We start from the raw sequence: 10,453 nt of genomic DNA on the forward strand, positions 1-10,453 counted from the left end.
TGGGAGGTGGAGGCTGAGAAATCAACCTCTTGGGGCAGAGACTGGAATAGGAGGGTGGGGTAAACAAATGGGCAAGAAGCATGATGATGATGGTGATGATGATGATGATGGTGATGACGATGGTGCTGATGGAAGCAAAATACTGGGAATCAGGTTTATTCATAACCTTCTCCTCAAGACTGAATCAAACTTAGGATCAAAAAGGCGTAGCAGGGCTTCCCTGGTGGCGCAGTGGTTAAGAATCTGCCTGCCAAGGCAGGGGACACGGGTTTGAGCCCTGGTCCGGGAAGATCCCACATGCCGCGGAGCAACTAAGCCCATGCGCCACAACTACTGAGCCCGTGCTCTAGAGCCCGTGAGCCACAACTACTGAACCTGCGTGTCACAACTACTGAAGCCTGCATGCCTAGAGCCCGTGCTCCGCAACAAGAGAAGCCACCGCAATGAGAAGCCCGTGCACCATAATGAAGAGTAGCCCCCGCTCGCCGCAACTAGAGAAAGGCCGCGCAGAGCAATGAAGACCCAATGCAGCCAAAAAAAAAAAAAAAAAAAGGCATAGCAGTATTTACAGACAGTTCAGGTGATAACATATCATTTTCCCCTATACCTGAATTTCACAATATCATGGAACATTTGGACTATTTACACACAGTGTCAAAGCATCTGGAAAAAACATTAAAAAAATGTTTGGGGCTTCCCTGGTGGTGCAGTGGTTGACAGTCCGCCTGCCGATGCAGGGGACATGGGTTCGTGCCCTGGTCCGGGAGGATCCCACATGCCGCGGGGCGGCCTGGGATATATGTTGCAAAAAGAAACCCCAGGGAATCCAGTGCCTTGTGGTTTGAATCCTGGAGTCCCTTAAGTCTGTTTTCTCTCCTCCACCTTTTACACTTGTGTTTGTTTTGCGTATAATGTCCAGGGTTTTTAGCTGTACTTAGTAGGAGGATTAGGGAAAATATGTCTACTCCATCTTCCCAGAAATGGAAGTCCCTGTGTAACTTTAGAAACATTAGCTTATTTAAATACTTGCAGTGTAATAACGAACAAGCTCAGAGAGCTTAAGTAACCTGCCCAAGAGCCTGTTTTCGGACCTGATACCTACAGCTTATATACCCTCACTCACGATGCTTCTTTGCCAGTAACGGTACCCGCCTTTATGGAACTCCGTGCATCCCGGTCAGTGTCCCAGTTGCCTCCACATACTGTGTAGCTGGGTCCTTATTTATTTATTTAGCCTCTATAATAACTTTGGTATCTACATTTTGTTAACCTATTTCTGTATGTCTGTGCTGTTGTGATGCCCTAATGGTCGGCATTGGGATGATCCTGTCTTTATAATGGGACCCTGCTATTAAACCCCTATGGTGACGGCCAGCACACTCCCACAGAAGGGTAGAGATTCAGGCTTTCTGAAAATACAGTTAGTACGTAGCAGAATTTGACCCTCACACGTTACATATTTTACGCGATATCTTTTTCGTCCGTCTGTTTTTAATCAAACAGTTATTTTGGATTTGTTATCCACAAGCCAGCAGGCACTGGGGCCCCAAGCTCGTCAACAATGCAAGGGGCTCCCTTGTCAGACTCTTCTCTTCTCTTTGGTTGGTCATTGTTGGCAAAACCACATGAAAAAAACAAAACAAAAACAAAAACGTGGCTTTGCTATGGGCCGAGCTGGTGAAGTTGCCAGCAGATGGCTTAAAGCATTTAACTACCTGCCCTGATGTAGTGAAAATTGGATTTCTGAATAAGAATGCTCGATGTTTTATTGGTCTGGGCTTTAATTATCTTACCATGTAATGGGAGAAAAAGTGAGAGCCTTTCATTTTCCACTGGTGACTGTCATTTTGCAGACCTTTCTGACGCTTGCTTGAGAGGGAAAACTGCTTCTACTGGTCACTGGAGCAGCCTGCGGCCCCTGCATGAATAAAACATGACGGGTAATTTCTGTGATGCGGCCAACACACATGTATGTAGAATCGATGCTTATTATCCCGTCAATTAACAGAGATAATTAAAAAGATTTTAAGCTTTGTGATTGTCGGGAATCCCCCACTCACGAAGAGGGTCTCTAATTTCTTTGGTTAATCCTTGGGTTCTTAATTTAGGATTTTAATGCCCACAGGGAGAAGGAATCAGACGAAAATGCTCAGCTCCGGAAAATATGCTTAAAGAGGTTTGACGTTCGAAAGACTGAAGGAATTGTTCATCCTGACGATGAAATGCTTACTTGTATTCTCCTGAGATGGTACCTTAGGCGGGGAAAAGACTTGCTTTCAAAGTCATCTGAGAGTGTTTAATGATATACATTCAAACTTTTAATTTATTTTTTGAATAAATATCACATTTTCAGGCTTTAAACCAAACATATAAAAGGCATAGAGTAAAAATTTCCTTGCTATTACTGTGCCTCATTTCTCCAGTTTTTTTCTTTCCCCTTATAACCACCTTCATCTGAATTAGTTAGAAAGTCTGAATTTTTTTTTTTTTTTTCCCCTCAAAAAATCCCGTGCATGGTTCTCATACAGAATCGCGATTGTCTTAACGTCCTTTAGGGGACCAGACACAGAATAAATGAGGACATAAATTCCGAACTATAAAACCAAGGATCCAGGGGAGACATGATAGAGTGATGTTTTCCCCTCTCTCTCCCTTGTGGGCCTTTCAGAGGCTGTGTGCCTGCTGCCTGATTTCTAATAAGCCACTTTCTGTGTTTCCGAGAGCGGGAGAAGTCATGGCACTGCTCAGCTCAATAACTGGGAGTGTTTTGAGCCTTTGCTATTGTCCTGGTGGGGATCTTGGCCGTCCCCTCCCCTGTTTCCTTTACTCATTTTTTTTTTATATTGAAGTATGGTTGATTTACATTGTTGTGTTAATTTCTGCTGTACAGCAAAGCGATTGTTACACAAATATATACATTCTTTTTTTTCATATTCTTTTCCATTATGGTTTATCATGGGATACTGAATATAGTTACCTGTGTTACACAGTAGGACCTTGTTGCTTATCCATTCTATATATGATAGCTTACTTATCCACTCCTGACCTGCCCCAGGGAATTGCAGGGCTCAGCCTTCATTCAGGCCTTTCTTTTTCTCAGTTTATGTCTCCAGCACATGAATTTTCAAACCCAACAGAAGCTTCTTGCTAGGCTGGTGTTAGAGTTTGAGACTAATCTGCACTGAAGAAGTAAAATACAGTATGATATAAATCTCCCCTGGTGCTTCTGTGCTGAAGGGAATGTGGTTTAACCTGGAGAGACTTGCATTCTCAGAATACTCGCAAGATCTATTTTCCTTTAGCACTTTTGTTTTACTCTATTTTGGACCACCTTCTCACCATAGTGTGTATATGGGGTTTAAATAGATGGTGTTGATCAAACTGTCCTTTTAAAACTTGAAACAGCTGGCAATATGTCTTCCTAGTGGTATGTTTGAAATTGGACGGATACAAATAAAGATAAGCAAGTTGTAAACAGAAATGGCCAATGTTGAGCCCAGCAGAGATATTAATACACTGAAGAATCTATTTGGAGGGTTCTAATTTCCCTAACACAGTGTATTTCCTCCTGAGCTCTGACTCTGGGAAGTGGGGCATCAGCAAGTTGCCTTGAACCCCTTAGCGCCTGTCATGGTGATAAATTGTTACACAGCATGTCTGCTTGAGCAAATCCCACTAGCAATTTTAAGTTGTTAAGCCCTTTGTAGGATTCACAGAGCACAGAGTATACCTAAAAATAACACCTAAATAAAAATGAGCTGATACCTCAGTTACCGCCGCCTGACTATCACCGACACCACTTATCAGCAAGAATTCCTATCTATTCGTACACTCTGAGATCACCTCTTTTCAAATATCTAATTTAGAACAAGTGTTACTTTTGGAAGGAACACACTTTGGAATCATTTCTTTATAGCTGCATGAGTTAGAAGAGATTCTTGCTTTATATATATATGTCCATCCATTCATCGATCCATCCATTTACAGAGTCATCCATCATTTGACGTTCATTAACCAACACAGGTTGGGTGCCAATTGTGTACCAGGCACTGTGTCAAGGGCTTAGGGCTATCTAAACGCAATAAAGTTAATTGAGAGTAAAAATTCAGTTCCTTCGTCATATTTTAAGTGATTAATAGCCACATGTGGCTAGAGGCTACCATATTGGACAGTACAGAAGTTGAATGTCTTTATCACTGTAGAAATTGTTATTGGACAGCACTGCACTAGATTTTAAATCCTGTGTCGATGGAGAATGTGTCAACTTTGTTTACTGCTGTATTTTGGGTATCAAGCACATAGTACTTAGCATACGGGTACTCAATAAACATGAATCGATTGATTGTTTAATTGGCCGAGAGGCTGTTTTGTGAGGAGAGTCAGCTCCACTCAGAAAATGAACTGAGGCTGCATAGTTATGTGTAGATAAAAAACATTCAAAACATCTCTCTTATCTGTGTCTTTCTAAAAGCTAATTCTGTACTGTCTGTGCTATTTCAGATGGGAATGATCTGAAACACCTGAACGATTTAATAGCTTTCATGTTTCCTTGGCAGTCCTTTCCCTGAACGGTTTCATGTTCCAGAATTTCCAAACAGTTGTGACCAGGCAAGTCGAGACATGCTCAGGTTTGTATTTTTTCAGCAATGGATGGAGTTGGTCCTTTTCCTAAAGGCCTCTAAGCATCAGAAAAGGCCTAGCTATAAATTCAGTGAATATAAAATGTTTAGTAATCACACACTGTCACTAAAAGAAATAGCTTAAGTGTTTAAGAGCTTCTATTCCAGATCACAGAGATCTGGATTTGAATCGTGGCTTCACCACTTAAAACCAATAGTATAAAAGTCCTAGTTTATTTCCTGACATCACACTATAAGGTGAGTACTACTTAAAGAAGAAGGAAACTGAAGCAGAGAGGGGTTAAATTACTTGCCCAAGGTCACACAACTAATAGTTGTGGTGGAGATGTGGGTGAAACCCAGGTAGTCTGATTCCAAGGTCAGTTTTTTTTTAACTACAGTACTCCCATGTGTCTGATCTTGACTTCTTTGTGCCTCAGTTTCCTCATCTGTAAAATAGGGATAATGCTACCTAGCTCACATGAATTGTTGCAAAGATAAAACTCTTGGACACAGCATCTGCCAGCTACTGTTGGAGTTGTTTTCTCTTAAAGGAAGGTATTCATTAAGAAAAACACTCAGTCTCATCACAAAATAAATATATAAACAACAAGGTTATAACAGTTTTCTTTTACCTATGAGACTGACAAAAACTGAAAATGAGATAACATCCTCATTTGGCTAGAGAGAGGTAAAAAGGGATGCCTGGGAGCTTCTGGGAAGATGGCGGAAGAGTAAGACGCGGAGATCACCTTCCTCCCCACAGATACACCAGAAATACATCTACACGTGGAACAACTCCTACAGAACACCTACTGAATGCTGGCAGAAGACCTCAGACCTCCCAAAAGGCAAGAAACCCCCCACGTACCTGGGTAGGGCAAAAGAAAAATGAAAAAACAGAGACCAAAGGGTAGGGACGGGACCTGCACCAGTGGGAGGGAGCTGTGAAGGAGGAAAAGTTTCCACACACTCAAGCCCCTTCGCGGGCGGAGACTGCGGGTGGCGGAGGGGGGAGCTCCGGAGCCGCGGAGGAGAGCGCAGCAACAGTGGTGCGGAGGGCAAAGCGGAGAGATTCCCGCACAGAGGATCGGGCCGACCAGCACTCACCAGCCCGAGAGGCTTGTCTCCTCACCCGCCGGGGCGGGCGGGGCAGGGAGTTGAGGCTCGGTTTCGGTCCGAGCGGAGCGCCGGGAGAGGACTGGGGTTGGCGTGCACACAGCCTGAAGGGGTTAGTGCGTCACAGCTATCTGGGAGGGAGTCCGGAGAAAAGTCTGGAGCTGCCGAAGAGGCAAGAGACTTTTTCTTACCTCTTTGTTTCCTGGTGCGCGAGGAGAGGGGATTCAGAGCGCTGCTTAAAGGAGCTCCAGAGACGGGCGCGAGCCGCGGCTAAAAGCGTGGACCCCAGAGACGGGCATGAGACGCTAAGGCCGCTGCTGCCGCCACCAAGAAGCCTGTGTGCGAGCACAGGTCACTCTCCCAACCCCCCTTCCAGGGAGCCTGTGCAGCCCGCCACTGCCAGGGTCCCGGGATCCAGGGACAAACTCCCCCGGAAGAACGCACGGCGCGCCTCAGGCTGGTGCAACGTCACGGCGGCAGAGGTCACGCAGGCCTCTGCCGCCGCAGGCCCGCCCCCGCACTCCGTGCCCCTCCCTCCCCCCGGCCTGAGTGAGCCAGAGCCCCCGAATCAGCGGCTCCTTTAACCCTGTCCTGTCTGAGCGAAGAACAGACGCCGTCCTGCGACCTACACGCAGTGGCGGGGCCAAATCCAAAGCTGAGACACGGGAGCTGTGAGAACAAAGAAGAGAAAGGGAAATCGCTCCCAGCAGCCTCAGGAGCAGCGGATTAAAGCTCCACAATCAACTTGATGTACCTGCATCTGTAGAATACCTGAATAGACAACGAATCATCCCAAATTAAGGAGGTGGACTTTGAGAGCAAAATTTATGATTTTTTCCCCTCTTCCTCTTTTTGTAAGTGTGTATGTATATGCCTCTATGTGAGATTTTGTCTGTATAGCTTTGCTTCCACCATTTGTTCTAGGGTTCTATCCGTCCGTTTTTTTTTCGTTTGTCTTGTTTTCTTAATAATTATTTTTTTAATTTTAATAACTTTATTATATTTTATCTTACTTTATTTTATTTTACTTTTCTTCTTTCTTTCTTTCTTTTTTTCCTTCCTTCCCTCCTTCCTTCCTCCCTCCCTCCCTCCCTTCTTCCTTCCTTCCTTCCTTCCTTCCTTCCTTTCTTTCTTTCTTTCTTTCTTCTACTAATTCTTTCTTTCTACTTTTTCTGTGTTTTATTCTGAGCCGTGTGGATGAAAGGCTCCTGGTGCTGCAGTCAGGAGTCAGTGCTGTGCCTCTGATGTGGGAGAGCCAACTTCAGGACACTGGTCCACAAGAGACCTCCCAGCTCCACATAATATCAAATGGCAAAAATCTCCCAGAGATCTCCATCTCAACACCAGCACCCAGCTTCACTCAAAGACCAGCAAGCTACAGTGCTGGACACCCTATGCCAAACAACTAGCAAGACAGGAACACAACCCCACCCATTAGCAGAGAGGCTGCCTAAAATCATAATAAGTCCACAGACACCCCAAAACACACCACCAGATGTGGACCTGCCCACCAGAAAGACAAGATCCAGACTCATCCACCAGAACACAGGCACTAGTCCCCTCCACCGGGAAGCCTACACAACCCACTGAACCAACCTTAGCCACTGGGGACAGACACCAAAAACACCGGGAACTATGAACCTGCAGCCTGCAAAAAGGAGACCCCAAACACAGTAAGATAAGCAAAATGAGAAGACAGAAAAACACACAGCAGTTGAAGGAGCAAGGTAAAAACCCACCAGACCTAACGAATGAAGAGGAAATAGGCAGTCTACCTGAAAAAGAATTCAGAATAATGATAGTAAAGATGATCCAAAATCTTGGAAATACAATGGACAAAATGCAAGAAACATTTAACAAGGACCTAGAAGAATTAAAGGTAAAACAAACAACGATGAACAACACAATAAATGAAACCAAAAATACTCTAGGGCTTCCCTGGTGGCGCAGTGGTTGAGAGTCCGCCTGCCGATGCAGGGGAGACGGGTTTGTGCCCCAGTCTGGGAGGGTCCCACATGCCGCGGAGTGGCTGGACCCATGAGCCATGGCCGCTGGGCCTGCGCGTCCGGAGCCTGTGCTCCGCAATGTGAGAGGCCACGGCAGTAAGAGGCCTGCGTACCGCAAAAAACAAAAAAAACAAAAAAACACAAAACTCTAGATGGGATCAATAGCAGAATAACTGAGACAGAAGAAGGGATAAGTGACCTGGAAGATAAAATAGAGGAAATAACTACTGTAGAGCAGAATAAAGAAAAAAGAATGAAAAGAACTGAGGACAGTCTCAGAGACCTCTGGGACAACATTAAACGCACCAACATTCGAATTATAGGGGTTCCAGAAGAAGAAGAGGAAAAGAAAGGGACTGAGAAAATATTTGAAGAGATTATAGTTGAAAACTTCCCTAATATGGGAAAGGAAATAGTTAACCAAGTCCAGGAAGCACAGAGAGTCCCATACAGGATAAATTCAAGGAGAAATACGCCGAGACACATATTAATCAAACTGTCAAAAATTAAATACAAAGAAAACATATTAAAAGCAGCAAGGGAAAAACAACAAATAACACACAAGGGAATCCCCATAAGGTTAACAGCTGATCTTTCAGCAGAAACTCTGCAAGCCAGAAGGGACTGGCAGGACATATTTAAAGTGATGAAGGAGAAAAACCTGCAACCAAGATTACTCTACCCAGCAAGGATCTCATTCATATTTGATGGAGAAATTAAAATCTTTACAGACAAGCAAAAGCTGAGAGAGTTCAGCACCACCAAACCAGCTTTACAACAACTGCTAAAGGAACTTCTCTAGGCAAGAAACACAAGAGAAGGAAAAGACCTACAACAATGAACCCAAAACAATTAAGAAAATGGGAATAGGAACATACATATCGAAAATTACCTTAAATGTAAATGGAGTAAATGCTCCCACCAAAAGACACAGATTGGCTGAATGGATACAAAAACAAGACCCATATATTTGCTGTCTACAAGAGACCCACTTCAGACCTAGAGACACATACAGACTGAAAGTAAGGGGATGGAAAAAGATATTTCATGCAAATGGAAACCAAAAGAAAGCTGGAGTAGCAATTCTCATATCAGACAAAATAGACTTTAAAATAAAGACTATTAGAAGAGACAAAGAAGAACACTACATAATGATCAAGGGATCGATCCAAGAAGAAGATATAACAATTGTAAATATTTATGCACCCAACATGGGAGCACCTCAATACATAAGGCAAATACTAACAGCCATAAAAGGGGAAATCGACAGTAACACATTCATAGTAGGGGACTTTAACACCCCACTTTCACCAATGGACAGATCATCCAAAATTAAAATAAATAAGGAAACACAGCTTTAAATGATACATTAAACAAGATGGACTTAATTGATATTTATAGGACATTGCATCCAAAAACAACAGAATACACATTTTTCTCAAGTGCTCATGGAACATTCTCCAGGATAGATCATATCTTGGGTCACAAGTCAAGCCTTGGTAAATTTAAGAAAATTGAAATCATATCAAGTATCTTTTCCGACCACAACGCTATGAGACTAGATATCAATTACAGGAAAAGATCTGTAAAAAATACAAACACATGGAGGCTAAACAATACACTACTTAATAACGAAGTGATCACTGAAGAAATCAAAGAGGAAATTAAAAAATACCTAGAAACAAATGACAATGGAGACATGACGACCCAAACTCTATGGGATGCAGCAAAAACAGTTCTAAGAGGGAAGTTTATAGCAATACAATCCTACCTTAAGAAACAGGAAACACCTCAAATAAACAACCTAACCTTGCACCTAAAGCAATTAGAGAAAGAACAACAAAAAAACCCCAGAATTATCAGAAGGAAAGAAATCATAAAAATCAGATAAGAAATAAATGAAAAAGAAATGAAGGAAACGATAGCAAAGATCAATAAAACTAAAAGCTGGTTCTTTGAGAAGATAAACAAAATTGATAAACCATTAGCCAGACTCATCAAGAAAAAGAGGGAGAAGACTCAAATCAATAGAATTAGAAATGAAAAAGGAGAAGTAACAACTGACACTGCAGAAATACAAAAGATCATGAGAGATTACTACAAGCAACTCTATGCCAATAAAATGGACAACCTGGAAGAAATGAACAAATTCTTAGAAAGGCACAACCTGCCAAGACTGAATCAGGAAGAAATAGAAAATATGAACAGACCAATCACAAGCACTGAAATTGAAACTGTGATTAAAAATCTTCCAACAAACAAAAGCCCAGGACCAGATGGCTTCACAAGCGAATTCTATCAAACATTTAGAGAAGAGCTAACACCTATCCTTCTCAAACTCTTCCAAAATATAGCAGAGGGAAGAACACTCCCAAACTCATTCTACGAGGCCACCATCACCTTGATACCAAAACCAGACAAGGATGTCACAAAGAAAAAAAACTACAGGCGAATATCACTGATGAACATAGATGCAAAAATCCTGAACAAAATACTAGCAAACAGAATCCAATAGCACATTAAAAGGATCATACACCATGATCAAGTGGGGTTTATTCCAGGAATGCAAGGATTCTTCAATATATGCCAAACCATCAATGTGATAAACCATATTAACAAACTGAAGGAGAAAAACCATATGATCATCTCAATAGATGCAGAGAAAGCTTTCGACAAAATTCAACACCCATTTATGATAAAAACCCTGCA

Source organism: Leucopleurus acutus, assembly GCF_964270905.1.
Source record: "Leucopleurus acutus genome assembly, chromosome: 10".
Taxonomy (NCBI): domain Eukaryota; kingdom Metazoa; phylum Chordata; class Mammalia; order Artiodactyla; family Delphinidae; genus Leucopleurus; species Leucopleurus acutus.